This window comes from Hetaerina americana, unplaced genomic scaffold, assembly GCF_022747635.1.
Source record: "Hetaerina americana unplaced genomic scaffold, ioHetAmer1.1.p SCAF_36, whole genome shotgun sequence".
In the NCBI taxonomy this organism is placed as follows: Eukaryota; Metazoa; Arthropoda; class Insecta; order Odonata; family Calopterygidae; genus Hetaerina; species Hetaerina americana.
In genome coordinates this window covers 3896533-3913443 of record NW_027286941.1, presented here as the reverse complement: position 1 = coordinate 3913443, position 16911 = coordinate 3896533, and the positions used below count along the sequence as shown (strand labels likewise).

Genomic DNA, 16911 nt, shown 5'->3' with positions numbered 1-16911 from the left:
CTTTTGGGACAGTTTTCTCGCATGGATTATTATCGAGCGAGGATGGTTGTTCTTAATTCCGCCTTTCAAGTCTCTATTGCTCTTCCCCACCCTCCCACGTCACCAGAGACTTGAATTCGCCTCCTTCCCTTGTCTCTTTTTTTCCTAAAATGTTCGTCCCTTGCGCCGGCCCTGCCCTCATATCTGGTCGGCCGTCGTGTTCGCGTGCAGACGTGAAGTACAGAGAGCGTGACGTCACGAGAGTCGGACGGTTTACAAGCCGCTGTAAATAACTTTGGGGGTGAGGCTGTACTTTGCCTCAAGTGCTGCTCTAATGCGTATACAGCGGTGACCTGTGGTTCGTTAACGTAAAGCTAAGGATATTTCTGCCAGGTTACGAAGAACTACAAGGGTGTCGCACGCGTTAAAAGTGACACGAGAAGAAGTTCTAATTTTCCGATTATTATTGTTATATTATAGGTATTCAACCGGTTGATGTAGTTTTTGGGTGGACATAGACTATACAATGGTGCAAAGATCATTTTTTGCTTCTTCTAACACCCCACACCCTGATATCCGACACTACAGCAAGCCCTTCTTCAGTTCCGCTAATTTTCTTCCTCCCTTCATTTCGTCCAACTTGCATTCCTACTCCTTCCTCGATTGCATAAAGCCCTTCCCTCTAGCACAGTCTTCCACATGCCATTGTACAAAACTCTTTTTATCCATATTTTCTGCCTTCTTCAGATTTCTCCCTCACGTCCCCTAGAACTTCCTCGTTTGTTTCTCTTTCTTTCCATTTAAACTTTTCCATATTTCTCCTCAGCGGTGATTCAAAATCTTTCAAGCTACGTCCGCAGTTTTTCTTCAGCGGTTATGTTTCCGCCTCATACAAAACCACGCTCAATATCAAAATTTAAACGCGTCTTTTCTGAACATCATTGCTCAGCGTCTATATCATAACTTATGAAAGTTTTTGCGCCTAGCGCATTCCTTCTTCTTCTTATGCCCCTAATACTTCGGCATTTTTGTTTTCTTTTCTCATATTTGAATACTTGAAAACATGGCTGGTTTTTTTTGGAGTTAAGGTAGACCCTTTCTTGTTTCGTTGCAGCGTATTGTGTAATCGGTATTCCCTCATATACATTCTACGCATTTGTAATGAATAGCAGAAGTGATATGCGGAGTTTTTGCTGTCGTGCTTATAGTTATCCGTAACTGATTATTTTTATTGCTTTCTGAGTAATCCCTGAAGAGAAATACAATTTCGTTGCATTCATAGGATGGCTGTCACCTTTCTCACCAGACCCTGCTCTCTCAATGATCCTGCCAAACCGCACTGCTACCCGGTTCGACCCCCTCCCTGGCCCCTTACCCTACCGCCGCTCCCAAACCCTTCCTTCCCTGCTTCTGCTTTGAATAATTCCCTCTCCGCCCCAAAACCACGACCTCCCTGCACGGCTCTCTAACCCCTTATCTCCAACCTCGTTTTCCGCTCTCTCCATGTTCAGGCCGCACCCACCTCGCCCCACCCACTCCACCACCCCCACCCTAATACTCTCAATTCTCCCTCCCCTTGCCGCTCCCCCCCTTCGCCGCACCCCCGTCCTCCGCTCCCTTCCCTTTTATCTCCATGGGGCACTCACTCGCGTAGGTGCCCCTTCCGCTCATTCCTCCCTCCGGTCCCCCCGGCCCCCGTCTCGTACTATCTCCTCCCCCTGTTGTTTTGACGCCAAAATTCCTCCTCACTCCACCCTGCTCTCTTTGCGTGTTTATGCATATAATACCATGTGTATATATATATATATATATATATATATGTATATATATATGTATATGTATATATATATATATATATACACACGTATATACATATAAACATACATATAAATATAAACCATAAACACAATAATCAACCCGAAGGTCGGTTTGGTAGGTGATGGTTGAGTTCACCCAGTACTAAGCCAGGCGGCGTATGAAATTCGCACATCAGGGTAGGGGGACTAGATTCTTTACCTGTGGCGGTTATGGTTTCCGAGGAAGATGTGGTACCCGAAAAATCATTCACAATCATTAGGTGGAGCTGAAGGTGGACGGAGAGACTAGCATATCGAACCCGAGCCCTCCGGGAATTAGTCCAACGTTCTACCCCTAGACTACAGCGACACTCATATTTTTGTATATATAGATATATACCTTTATATATGCACAAATATACACTTACATACATACACACTCTTCTGGTCCTTTTTTATATTTATCGCTTGTAAACACTTCTCTGATTTCTCGTCCATTTTTTCAACCCGGTGAATGATTCACGTCTATTTCTCTCTTATCGATCACCGCTATAAATATCCTACATTTATCTTGCCGTCGTGAATGTCGTACTACAAGTGCCCGGGGGTATTTTGTGCGTGCCACCCCGTTCCTCGGGGTGGCACCACAGGCCAGTGGTGGATCCGGTCGCGGCAGTGCCGTTGCCATGCAGGGCTCGTTTCTTTCTCAAGCTTCATTATTCCGTGTTGCCATTTCATTCACAATTTTCCTTTCCTACTCTCCTTTTTCTTCTAAATTTGCTTTCCCCCTTGAAATCGCCTGTTGTGTTGTCCATTTGTCGCAATCGTAGCATTCCTAGACTCTTGAATTAATTAATTCGGTGTTCAACGAGCTGTTTGTTTTTTAGGCCAGAAGCGGAAGATAAGGCAACGATTTCGTGCCATGCATTATTTTGGTCAATGTTCCTCGACAGGTTAGTATTTTCCTTCGCTGCTATAGGATTATATATTGTGAGCTCAGAGATATTTCAGTCACTTTGGGATGAATTTATTAATTTTGTGCATAAGTATGTCGAATTTTCTTTCATTATATGATTTCTTACTCATTCACTAACATGCGCATTCGAAAACCGTCTGGTATGATAATCGAATTCTTCCTTCAACGTTAACTCGATGAGAGCATTGTGAGAAGAAATATTTTGATGGAAAAATATTTCGTCTTTCCACGTAAGGATTGCTTTTCGAACTGTTCAGTGCCCTAATAGATATTGTATATGTGTGTATATATATATACATATATATATATATATATATATATATATATATATATATATATATATATATATATATATATATATATATATATATATATATATACTCTGTTGTAATGCCCGAAATGGAAATTTTTTGGACGATGTAGTAACGATGAAAAGAAGAGAGGCGATGAAAGAGAAATCAAAATGACTTCTTATTTGAGGCATATATTGCGACGAAATTTCTCACTGAGAAGAATTGTGGAAGGAAACATTGAAGGAAACATTGAAGGAAAGTGAGGAAGGAGAAGTAGAAAGATTGGAATGCTTGATGGAATAAGAAATGGCAGAAGTTAGCGGGAAATGAAAGAGACTGAGTGCGATGAAGGACGTCAGGTCGACACTGGCCAGAAGATAGTTCCTCTTCAGAGAGAGAGAGAGATAGCAACGACGCGTAGGCGAGATTTAACCGGACGTAGGGAAAAACAATCCCATGTTATGAATCAGTTCTCAGTTTGGATTCTATTTTGCGTTTCTACGCAGTAGGAGGGAGCCGGTAAAATGTCAAAACGAATTAAATCCATCCAAATCACATGGACTTTAGTACCTTTTGATTCAAACTTGAATGGACTTTAATGGTGAACTTCTATTTGCACTCTACGTTCCGTTGCTGTTGCTCTTTCTTCATCCATTGTCCATTCGATTAAGATTTATCTAACTTCCTCTTTAACTTCCTCCAGGTATCTCTCAAGAAAATCTCCATCCTCGGTACTGGCCATCCTACTTCGGATTGCCACCACCTTGGACTAGACAATTTAATACGGAGGGGTTTTTATAATGTCACTCCTTGTTTATGACCTGACGTCATGCCATTTATCTACGGATGAATCTATTGGGATCAATTCCTAAAATGTCTATGGTAAATTTAATTTTTTAAGGATAATCCCTGAAAATCCACTTTGAATGTCTGAAATACATCCTCAAGATGACGCCAAGAAACCAAGTTGTGCCAAGAATAAAAATGTTTGACAGTTAAAAAGTGTATTTCAATCTTGTAAATTTGATAATTCACGGAATGTTTTGGGAAATGTCATGTGCGATTAGAGATCTCGTTGGAAAGGACTGGCGAACACTGCTAATTTTTCGCCTTATAAAACCGGAAAAATTTGCCAATGGAGCGTGTGAGCCCAGAAACTGAAACAAATTGACTTTTGTGAGCAGCTGTGCTAAGGAAAATAAGCGCAGCTGGAAACTGGAGACAGATGATGGCTCGTGAATCTAATGTTTTACGCTTCACTCTTCAATCGATTGAATATATGGCCGTTATCGACGTGTACGAAATGTTAGCGGAAATTGGTTTTATTTTAATGATTGCTGAAATTGATGTAGGGTCGCATGCATATTCACGTATCCATTAACTGTTGGAAATGTTATAGCCCCTGGGGTCTTCGCACAGGTTCTCCCACACCTGCCGTTATATTAATTGCAATTTTTAGAAATCATTACATTTTACGATTTACTTCATCGGCTTGAATGGGGAACTTCTTCTGGTAAAAATTAAATCGTATTATTTGGTATAATTATTTCTCTCTCAATTCCTTTTTAATTGTCCCAGTTTACGAGCCAACCCCATTCTCACCTTCGTCAATGTCGATTGGGTTGCTTTTATAATAATGTATTTTTTTACATCAGCATTAAGATTTTTTCTATCTATTGTAAGAAATTTGATCGTGGTAGGTACTTGGGCGAAGTTCATTTTGAGTTATTAAAAGAAGTCAGTTCGCATTAATACGTTATATCATCCATTTACCTCGCACGCGATAATTGCAATACCATATTCGCTTATCATACGTTCGTTTTTATCACTTCTAAATACTCATTTTATAATTTATTATGAATAAGCATTGTATTCCAATACTTTTATATTAATTTTTTAATAGCCAATCACGATTGCACATGAAGAAAACTTAGCACCTTGGTTGATCTACTGACGCCTTGTGTGCGCCTGGGAGGTTTTGACTTCCTTCGCAGCACTCAATGCCATGCCTCCAGGCTGGACTAACGTATAATGATCGTAAAAGGAAAATTTGACTGTTTATTGAGAAATGATATTTTAGAAATGTATTGTGTGTAAATCTGACAGTAATATTTATCGTGTATACGGCATCTCCAGTGAGCTATTTCTGTCCTGTCGCATGGGCTTCAAGTATTGTGTCCGTAATTGATAAGTTACTGAGAATAGTGAAATAAATTACGCAGCATATCGTTTTAATTATGCGAGCCTTTACTTTTTATTTTAAAAGAAACCTAATTTTAAAGAATGAAATAACGGTAAATGAATTAGAAGTCGAACACTTTCACCTATTTTCCCATTAAACCTTATCACTTCGGATAATGTTTGGCGATTGAGTAAGTGGAATAAATGATAGCAGGATTATTGGTGTGTTATTTGATAAATGATAACTAGAATATGGCATTCACTGAATGAATTTTCGCTCACGCATTTGGTGGCAACAATTCTCATTTATCTCAAACGGGCTTGATTTAAATACATCGGCTAAGTGATGAACGCAGCCGTTGGTAACAAAATTAATCCGGCTGAGGAAGTATGGGTAAAATAGTATATCATTTGGGTAATATACTTTTTATTGACTAAATCGTATTCAATTTGGGCACTCTTTAACGAGATGACGGGGATGTTGGTCATTTTGAAATCTAAAATTTGAATTATATCAATGAAAAAGTTTTGATAATGACAAATATTTAGTCTGCCTAAAATATATTTATTAATACGCATATACATATGCACATACACACAGAAGAGAATACATACATATACATAAATATATATATGTAAATATATATATATATATATATTTAAATATATATATATATATATATATATATATATATATATATATATATATAGTATATATATATAGCCTCTCTTGAAGAAGGCCTCTGAGAGCGCCGAAAGCTCGAACAATTTACCGTGTGAGTGTTCTTTTAAATGTGTCTACTATATTCTTTTCTATTTGTGTTATATTGTATCAGCCCATTATTGTGCCGCTCGTGTGAGTTTTTCCGTACAATCGTTATATATATATATATATATATATATATATATATATATATATATATATATATATATATACATATCTATATATATACACATATATATCTAACGAAATTGTTAAAACAAATATTCTTTTCTGTAATATCTAACGCTATACGAAGGATAGAATTGTTTTTTCTATAATTTACTGGATCTAATTCACTAAAATCAGGTACCATGCATTGTTGTAAAATACATTCTGCTTATTAAAAAAGACGTTACAATGATTTTTTCAGTTGAATTTATTAATAGCTCGGCTATTAAACATTGAAAAGTGAGTAAATATTTCATTCGTAACTAACCTTAATGCATGCGATTTCTCTTCTACTCCATTTTTATTCTGAAAATGCTAATTGGTAATAAGCGGCGTAAATTAAGGCCGAGCGACTCATTGAAATTGAGTAATGGGCCTTGCGTTGAAAGACCCCTCGCATCCCTGAATGAAGCGATTGCTTGTATACATAATTTTAGCGAAATCATTTTTTTTCGCAACATTTTTTTTCGTCTTGAGGTACGTACGTACCTTAGTCGATGCCGCAAAGCAACACAAACCCACGCGCGCTCATACCCACTCAAACAGACATTCCCATTCTTCCTCATTCTTTACTCTTGGGAGTGACTGACTCCCTATCCCCATCGCCCCTTAACAACACCCTTATATCTCTCCGCACCTCTTATGGAGACGGAGTGGGAGACCGCCGCACCCCTGAAGACTTCGTTAGCACATTATCGCATCGATCTGGTTCTACCCTCCCACCCGCATATGTGTGCGTTTTAGACAGGGGGAAGGGGTGGGCCCGAGGGGCCGCGAACTTTGATGAAGAGGGAGAAGCAGTCAGTAAGAGAGAGGCCGTGGGAGGGAAAGGATTGAAGAACAAAAAATTACTAGTCTCATTGCCTAACTCTCTCATCATTTATTCCGTACCGTAAAATTTTAATATGTGGAGGGTTTATTTTGAAAATTATAGATTTTTTGTCGAGTCTTTGTCTTGATTGAATACCACGATTATATAATTCTTTTCCATCCCATTAACAGTTTACGATGTCGTTCACCACTTATTTATATTATTTCACACCTTAATTTACTCCTGATCTCTTGCCGATTGTCTCCCACTTTAACCTGTCATCAGCGGTTTGTTCTCGTTTTGCAAGAGGAAGCATGAAATAAAGGGAAATAAGGGAATACAGAAACTTTCATTGGTAGTTTCCGTAATCTTCCTTCTGTTTGTTTCTCGCTTGTGATTTTCTTCCGATAATCGAAGTGGGTTTAACATACTTTGTCCAGAGAAATGCCTTTGTCGAAGTAAATATTTGTATTTATCATTTTCAGTTAAAAGGACAAAGCTCTCACTCTACAGCTAGGCAGGTGATTTAAATGTGATCTTTTATGGTTATGCTGCATATGAAATAGATTTTTAACATATTTAAAAAAAATGCATTCTTATCATATTATTGTCATCATCATCAAATTTCGTATCATCATTGTATTTAAATTCAAAAATTGGCTTACTGCAATCCTCCATTTTTCACTTTCCATGTTAATTATAGCATACATGATGGCTTTTCTGTTTTGCACCCTTTTTAATTTGTCCTATGTCATTGGTTAATCTTTCATTTATTTCATACATTGGTAGGTGTATCTCAGTTTATTCATTACTTGATATACCTTTCATTTCATATCAGTATACTTTTGATATTAATTTACTTGAGCTTGCTAGCATATAGTAGAAATTAGCGAGATTCAAACTAATTGAGGTGCGCCAGCAGGATTATTTCGCCAATATTTTATGCTCACTGTGATTTACGCCAAGGTGCGGTTTTGAAAAAAATCGAAAAAGTAATAAAATGATTACGTGCCAGATAAAATTTGTCCCAATCTAATCATTAGGGACTTCCTTGTTGTGGCGTGATATTAAGTTCTTCCTAATAGACATTACACGACTTTAAGTGTGGCAGTAGCGACCCATCAGTAGATAAATCCAGCCCTGGGGATTTAGATTGACCCCTAACGCTTTAAGCACGTTACAGTTTGAAATCACTCTTCACCATTGCCTCCAACCTCTCCCTCCCCCTCCATTCCCCCTTTCCCTCTAATGAGCCGCGAGCCGCTTAATCGTTATGTGCTCTGAGCGTCACAGGCTCTCTTTATTCCTTCCCCGCCGCGCGACTCGTTTCTCGTTCTAAATCTCTTCTTCCCTCCACTTCCTTCCCTCGCTTTCCACTTCCACATTTATCTGCAACGTTTAGTGCAGCAGAAGGTGAAACTCCTGGACGGTTATATACTATTCTGTTGAAAGAGTTATCATTTAATCATTTAACATTGAGCGTGTGACTCTACTTGAAATTATCGGACTAGTTTGTTTCAGGTAATGTGGAAGAGCCTTGACAAAATCAGTCACCAATAAACGCCCCCATTGTTTATCAAGTAAAATACTTAATAGTATCAGTCAATTTTATTTTACGTGAGGATTCGCTCATTCATAATATTCCAGTATGTCTTGAGTCCTATTTAATAAAAATATTTTTCAAATTCCAATATTAGCTCTCAAATGAAAGGGGAAAAATGTTCTATTTCTCCCCCCGACATGTTTTTTGCGAAGGTTTTTTTCATTTTCTACACTTAAATATATCATTGGATGTTATTCTTGCCTTTTACTATCTTACATAGGTTATCACGTTACGCTACTTTTACTTTGGCATTTAATTTTCCGTTGGTTTAAATTCAATTTGATTAACCTTTCAGGGTGGCCGCCGTTACCCTTCCCCTTTGTTTTTTAGAACTCCCAACCGCCTAGCGTTCTCAAACTTCATGGTGTAGCTTTTGAAATTCTAAGGTTACATGAACTAGTAATTCGCTGAGAAATTTGAACGAGAGTGAGATTATTTAGAAAGGATCTAAATTAGTGTCATTTCATGTGTTTTTGTTCAAGAAATAATGATTCCCGTTGAATTGGTTCTCTCAGCTTATATTTCGTCATAGTTTAAGTTAGATCAATGCCATTTGCATCTGTTTCGTCTCCATCCTTTTCGTCTTTCCCTCCCTTGCCAGCCCTTTGCCTCTGTACTCTTCACACCCTGCCTACACATCTGCAGTCCCTTTTCCCTCCTTCGTACCTACCCTTCACCCCTTCCTCTCCTTCCTTCCCTTTTTCTCGACACCGCTTTTTTCACAAACCGCCACCGCCCTCTTAATATCCAAGCCTCCTTCTCTCTTTCCTCCCTCCCTCATTACTCTCCCACCCTTCTCCCATTCATCCCTCCTTGCATATATGTGGCTGTATGTGCGTGTGTGTGTGTGCGCGCGCGTGGGTGTATTTAAATAAATGTTTGTCTCACCCTCTCTGTCTCTGTAGCGCCGCTTCTCGTTCCCGCATCCTTCACCCCTCTTTCCCCCATCACCCTCCCTGTCCCCCTCATCACCCTCCCCAACTCCCTTTTTACTTTCCGCCTTTGGAGGCGTTGAAGTGCTTAACGAGGCGTCGGCACGAAACGAACGAGGAAGGTTGGTGGTGTGAGGATGTGTAGAGAAGGGGTTCAGGGGGGAGCACATGAGGGGGTGGGTCGGGCGAGGAGTTGGTTGGATGAGGGGGTGAATCTGCAAGCAGGTTGGGGGCGGGTGCAGAGGGAAAGGCGGAGGAGAGAGTGTTGTCGGCTGGGAGAGGGATGGAAGGGCGCAAGGGCGGTGGTCGATCGGGGGGTTGAGGAGTGACACACCAACGATGGAATGGGGGAGGAGGGAATGAGGAAGACGGGATACCTAGGAATGGGCTAAGAAGTGTCTCGCAATGGATTGCGGGTAAGAAGGAGGGGAAGGAAGCTAGAGATGGATTATTCCCGGGTGAAGTCCGTTATTTCGTACTTCAAGATGGCACAGCGTGTATGGTTTGAAGGGAGAGAGGGGTTAGAGTGCCGGAGGTAGCGTATATACGGCAACACAATTGCTGCACCTTCAGCATTAATAGGCTGCAGAATAACTACTCCGTGAATTGAAGATGTGGCTTCTAATCGAATCCTTAGCGATTTATTTTAATGATTCATTTCGACTCCTCAAGTTAAACTCAAAAAATTAATGCTTGACAAATCACGCCACAGCGTCATTTATGAAAGCATGCATTTCCTTTAGCTATTAAATTGATACGTGATTGGGTAGTAGAGATGAACGGAGAATTTTTACACCATTATATTAATTATTGGCAAAACCATTTCATGTTTATGTGTAACTAAACATACTCGGGTGCGATTTTGATATGAATGCGTGTCGTGCGAGGGAAGAACGAATACTTGAATCTGTTGGTGACGGTGTCTTTCGTTCGTATACTATCTCGGTGGTCTAAACTGCCAATATAATTTTGTGCCGTAATAATTCCCTCGGTGTTGTAACAAACTCAGGTTCCCTTGTACGTATCTAAAAGACTAGGTCTTGCCTGCTCATTGCGTGAATTGAGGGGTAAGGGGTAGAAGTAATGCACGCGACGATCTTTTCCCCTACTTTTCACACTGATACCCTCGTATCGACTTCACATCTATCCGTTGGGGGGTTCAGGGACCTCTGGTCCACAACGAGGTAGGATTGAAAAAGAGGGGAGCACGGAGGGGAGTCGAAGGGGTTTCTGGGGCTACTGCGTGACATGTCTCCGATTAGGCGCCTACTACTCTGCACGTATTCATTCAGTTGTTTGAAATGCGAATTTTTTCTACTCATTACAAGTATCGATGGAGTGGCGTTTGGTCTTTTGCTTCGGATGTTCTCACTATGGCGACGAAGAGTAGACGAGAGGCTATGACGAGGCAAAAAAAATTCCCCCAACCATATACTACCTTGATCAAAAAGTTCCCGGAATAACCACCGTGTGGCGCTCCCATCGTTCCGCATTGAGTTCTGTTTTTTTTGTTAAATTGGTACATCTGTTGTTGATATTCCCTTTAAATTTTAGTGTCATAACTTGACATTTGCAAAAGTTACGGTCGGTTTTCGGTATGTCCATCAGTGCTTCCTGCGATTTTTCCATTACTTCCTCTCGGCTGCTAAAACGCGTTCCCCGTAATGGTTTTTTAACTCGATTGAACAGAAAGAAGTCACAGGGAGCCAAATCAGGTGAATTCGGTGGCTGTTGGATGGTATTTGTTGCATTTTTCGTCAAAAAATTACGAATAATGATAGCACTGTGCGACGGTGCGTTATGATGGTGCAAAATCCACGAGTTTTCTGCCCACATTTCTGGTCTCTTTCGGCGAATTGCTTCACGCAAACGTCTCATAACGCCCAAATAATACTCTTTGTTTACTGTCTGGCCTTCTGGCAAAAATTCATGATGCACTACACCGTTGTAATCCATGAAAACCGTCAGCATTGCCTTCTTTTTTGACTGAAAACGACGTGGTTTTTTTGGTCTCGGCTCATTTGGTGAACGCCATTCACTTGCCTGATGTCTGGATTGCGTGTCGTACTCATAAACCCACGTCTCGTCTCCAGTAATGATCCTTTTGATGAATGTGGGATCGGATTCAGCCTCGCAAATCATGTCTTTTGCGACGTCAACACGGTCTCTTTTTTGCATGAAATTGAGGTCTTTTGGCACCTGCTACTTGCTGCTGCTACACGACGGAAACCCAAATCATTAACCACAATGTCTTGGGCGGATCCATAGGCAATGTTCAAGTCCTCCGCTATTTCTCTGATGGTTAATTTGCGGTTATTGACCAACATTTCTTTTACTTTATCAATTTTTTCACCGACTTTCGATGTCGATGGTCTGCCACTGCGTTCATCATCTTCGATTGACTCACGACCACTTCTGAACCGCTCGTGCCACTGGTAAACGACCGTTTTTTTTAGAGAATCGTTGCCGAAACACTTTTCCAACATTTCCAACGTCCGTGCGCCACTAAATCCGTTTTTTACGCAAAATTTAATACAAGTTCGTTGTTGCAAATTTAAATCCATTTCTGCAATTGTAAAAAATCGCCAACACACACAGAGATAGATGTACTCTTGGCTACGTAACTTTTGCAAATGTCAAGTTATGACACTAAGATTTAAAGGGAATATCAACAACAGATGTACCAATTTAACAAAAAAAACAGAACTCAAATCGGAACGATGGGAGCGCCACACGGTGGTTATTCCGGGAACTTTTTGATCAAGGAGTATATGCATACTTGAAGTATATAATGAGTTGAAAATCTGTTGCGCTTTGTCTTTATGTCATTCCCCTTGAATATTTCACTTATGAGTGCTGAATTTACTCTTAATGTTATTTGGTAGAATCACTAATATTCTGTACACTCATCAAAGAATGAGGCACTAACTGTAGTAATCCAATTGGGAATATAAACATTACAATTGCCATCATCACAAATTCTGGAAAGTAGAGGAATGTCTCCATATTTTCGATAATGACATAAAATTTCACGATGAGGTGCAATTGTGTTCTCTTCTGCAGATGGAGTTGAGGGTTTGCCTTTGTCATAAAGTTAGAGAATAGCCAGCTTACCGCGTGTCAAAAATGATTTGCTTCTACTCGAATGGTTGATGTATCTTTGGTATGATATACCTCCGGTATCATTGCCTTGCAAAGAATTGCTATTAGATCTCCAGTTGAATAAATGGCGGAGAAACATAACTTATAATGCTCAGGTTCGTCCGTGGGAAGAGGCGAGACCGAATGGTTCAAGTGCGTCATGAATATTCGAAGCCCACCCATGTTGGGAAGGTTGGGGAATGATAATCACACCAGGACAAGGTGCATGAAGTCGGGAAGATTGTCTCCAAGGACCGCATAGGTTATAACTTATGTCTTCGATTTTTTTAGAATAGTAATTTTGTTCCTTTAAGGTGGAATTTCCATTGCGGTGACGTTATTAAAATTTGTAATATAGTATCACGAGATGAATGAATGTAATGGTAGGAATAAATCAACCTTATATTTAAATCACCCACTGAACATTAAATGGCAACGCTCAATTTGAGCATGAGAGATAACGTTAGTCTCTGGTTTTATGTCACCATAGGTATTAATCAATCAGTTTCGTAAATCAGCTGGTGCTATTTGGCTTCGTTCGCTTGAAGTGACAGTTGGGAGCTCAAACCAGCCGTTGTTTATAATTAACTTCAACCACGTTTTTTTATTGGGTTGATCCAACATTGTCCTTAAACCTATTGATTGTTGATTTATGTGGATTAAACGTTTGTTATTAGGGTAATTTTAAGCGAAAGTACACATGCTAGGTGAATATTTCTGAAGCAAGTCGCCACTGCTCTGCGAATTAGTCCAATCTTCTATGGCGTTTTTTCATCCCACAGCTTCAGAGGGGTTCAGTAAATTCTGGCGCGTGGAAAACTAATGTTACCATCAAAAAGTAGGCGCAAATCATTCAATCATTCCTTGTTTCATCGGTCACTTAATTTACGGTTCATTAGGTCCCGTCTCCCGTGCCGTAATGAGGAGTGCCCCCGACCGAGAGGAAAGGGACAATCTCTACCCCGTCTCCTTTTTTTTGCCGGAGCGTCCCCGTCGCGATAAATTGCGCGCTCCGGGTCACGCTAGAAATAAAGGAGGGAGTCCAGTTCGAAAAGTGTGTTTTATGGCCGGGTGCTTTTCGTAGAGTCATTTGCGTAGCGGAGGACTGAAGTTTATCATCTAAGATTGGGATGGTTGCTTATAACTTTTGAAAGTGGCATAATTAGTGAAAAAAACATGAAGCATTTCAATGAAGTTGTTGAAAGCCTTGCAAAGTTATTTATTAAAATTTTAATTATAAATATATATTAATCTCGAAGAGTTTATAAAACTTTGATAATGTTCGTTCTTCCACTGACTAATTGGATTAAATGCCATTCAATGTAGTCGTTGTTACAATTTCTCGTACCTAAATTGTAGTGATTTAGTTTTTGTAAACGTATGTGCCATTTCCATAGATAAACTAATTTCAAAAGGCTATGTCTTAAGTGATTCTTCATTATAATCTGCCTAAATAAATGAAATTCAACATCTTCCGCGGTGTAGTGGTTTGAACATGCCTATTTTAAATATTACTTATGATTTAATGTTCTAGTTTTGTTTTACCTTGTATTTAAATCTAACACTAATACATCTTTATCTACTTTTACTCATTCGAAGTAAAATCAATTCTTGAATCTCTTACAAATGCAATGTCGAATGTGGTGGTTTTTAGACGGTTATCGTTTCCTGAAAACTTTAAATTTGTATTTGTATTTATTTCCAACCTAAGGTTAGAGGCGACGGGCTTAACTTATGCCTTCTCCAATTAACTTTAATTCTTGGCAGTTTATTTATAGATTTTTTATATTTATAATGTTAGGTTGTACTTAATTTCAATGCCTTTTGTCACTTCGACCAGTGAAATTCGAATGTGTGTTATACTAAGTAATGATTAATGTGTGTTCATTATCATTTTCGTTTTATTAGAAAATATTAAAGACGCAACAACTGTAATGATCACAATTCGTCTTTAATGAAAGAGATGCTGATTGGTACATAGGTAGATAGACTTATTAAACCCTAAATGCTACGGAAAAATTTATTTCAACGAGCTACGAAGGAATGAAGAGGTTTGAAGAAAGAGGATTACCTTAAAGGGATTCAACAAACCGACCTTTGGTTTGACAACCTGAGATAATGATGGGGCCAATATCGCGATTATTTAGGCTAATACACAAGGCCCTAATTAAACAGTTGGACATCCGTGTCATCTTTAAATTAGTAAGTAGTATCCTTAGTGAGGTGTTGCTCTGGCACAGGGGTTGAATCTGTTTCCTTTGTACGTAAACGGTTTAAATGAAATATTTTGATGGCGAAAATTGTCTTCTTTTCTCTCGATAGGAAGACTTCTTATAATGCTTCTACGATCCGTTGTAATTTTTTTTCTTCCCGTAATGCTACGCCCACGCATATTCAAGCGTGGATAAGAATTTTGGAGGTAGAGAGGTGGGAGAGAGAGGATGAGATGAGGGGAAGGCGGAGGGAATAAGTGGTAGAGGGAGAGAGGAGTCGTAATCTCTTGTGTTCCCCCAGACCAAAAGAGTTTTTTCTTCTCACGACTTCCCCAAGTGGTTGGTTTTCTCTCTCTCTCTCACTCTTTCGTCTTGCCTGTGTGTGTGTGTGCGTGTTCTTTCGAATCTGACCTTGCCTCACCTCTTTTTTCTCTCTCTTTCTTTTCTTTTTGGGTTTAGGGGTGGGAGTGGAGATAGAGGCGTAGGGGGAGGAGGCCTTCTTTTTCTTCGCGTCTCAGAAGGAGGGGGCGGAGGAGAAGATCGTCTCGAAGGAGAGGTGGGAAGAGGAGGAGAGGAAGGAAAGGAGGAGGATTCCGGATGGAGACCGCGTCGTCAGCATCGGAGGAGGTAAGTCTCCGTCTCAACGCGTCTCAACAACTTATCCCTCCTCGCCCCCTGCCTGACTACTTCCTTCGCCGTGTATGTATATATATATATATATATATATATATATATATATATATATATATATATATATATATATATATATATATATATATTGTGTGTGTGTGCCTCCTGTCTTTTCTTTCCCTGCGCGCTTTTTGCAAGTCGCCATTTAGCGCTTCTTTCCCTAAACCCTACATGATTTCACCTCGACTTAAAAAAGAGAAAAGAAGGACTATTCTTCTGGGAAAAATAGAATCAATTTCGCGAGGTAACGTTTGCCTCGTTCTTTTGTGAACTGTTTGATAAGGTCTTATATCGTAAACTTCCTGAGACCCATTTGCTAGTTAAATTAGCGGGGCATTGAACATTTTATATCTATTATGAAGTATTCCAATATTAACCACTTATGGAATAGCCTTCTTAAACGTATCTCATCCATGCGAATAGAATATTTGTAAGCTGTCTTTCCTTCAGCGCTGATCTACTGAAATCTACCCCGAGACTCCTATATCTGATTTTTTTCAGGTGATAGTAGGCCGTTACTTTAACTCAATTATATCTCTCCCAAAGTTGAGCTCTTTGTATTTATTACCCAGATTGGCAGGCTGACACACTAAATAATTTAAAAATGAAATATGATCGAATTCCATGCGTCAAAGATGTGCGTATTCCTTAGAACTTGTAATTAGGAAACTTCTTAAAAATGTGAACTGTAAAATGAAGTTGAGATTCGTAAATGTAGCTTATTTGCTTGAAATACGTATACCCGCCCTCATGAAAAAGAGTAATTAATGTAATCATTATTATTTCTAAAAACATGTTATAAGTGAAGTAAATGATGATGATAAAAAACTTTAATGTATTACTGACATACTGCTTAATGCATGCATAAAAATATATAATATGCAAGATAAATTTTGTTAAAATCCAGAGCACAATGTTTATATATGTATACGTACAATAGTCACGTCCTCCAGCGGCGGCTTTCGATATCAATACCCCGCGATCCACCGAAAAAGTGTGTGGAAGGCTTTCGGGGCATTGTGTAGATGTAGGCAGATACTCTGATGAATTCATTCGTGTCATGCATATAGTAAGGAAGGAATGTTCAAGGCCTTAATAGGAGGGGAAATATTTGATTAGCGCATAAAAGGAAAGAAAATGATAAGCACTTTAGGCGAGGCGAAGTCAGATAAAAGCTGCGAAAAACTGAAGAAAGATATATAATTCAGGGCAAGCAAGAGAAAGTCCTCCCGCCAAGTAAAAGATAATAGTGGTGCACAGACTAACTTTAATTTGTAGATAGAATACGTCGAATGAATGAATATCCGGTTTGATTGTATTATTAAGTGTACCTTGAGTATTTTAGAAGAACGCCGCGACATTGAA

At 39.4% G+C, this 16911-nt stretch overlaps 1 protein-coding gene across 1 annotated transcript in view; it reads left to right on the top strand.

Moving 5' to 3' along the window:
* LOC139691472 (uncharacterized) overlaps nucleotides 1–16911 on the top strand; it is a 537131-nt gene that overhangs the window by 144495 nt on the left and 375725 nt on the right. The window contains exon 2 of the mRNA XM_071589294.1: nucleotides 15316–15483. The gene's annotated coding sequence lies outside the window, so the exon portion shown is untranslated. The remainder of the gene's footprint in view (nucleotides 1–15315; nucleotides 15484–16911) is intronic.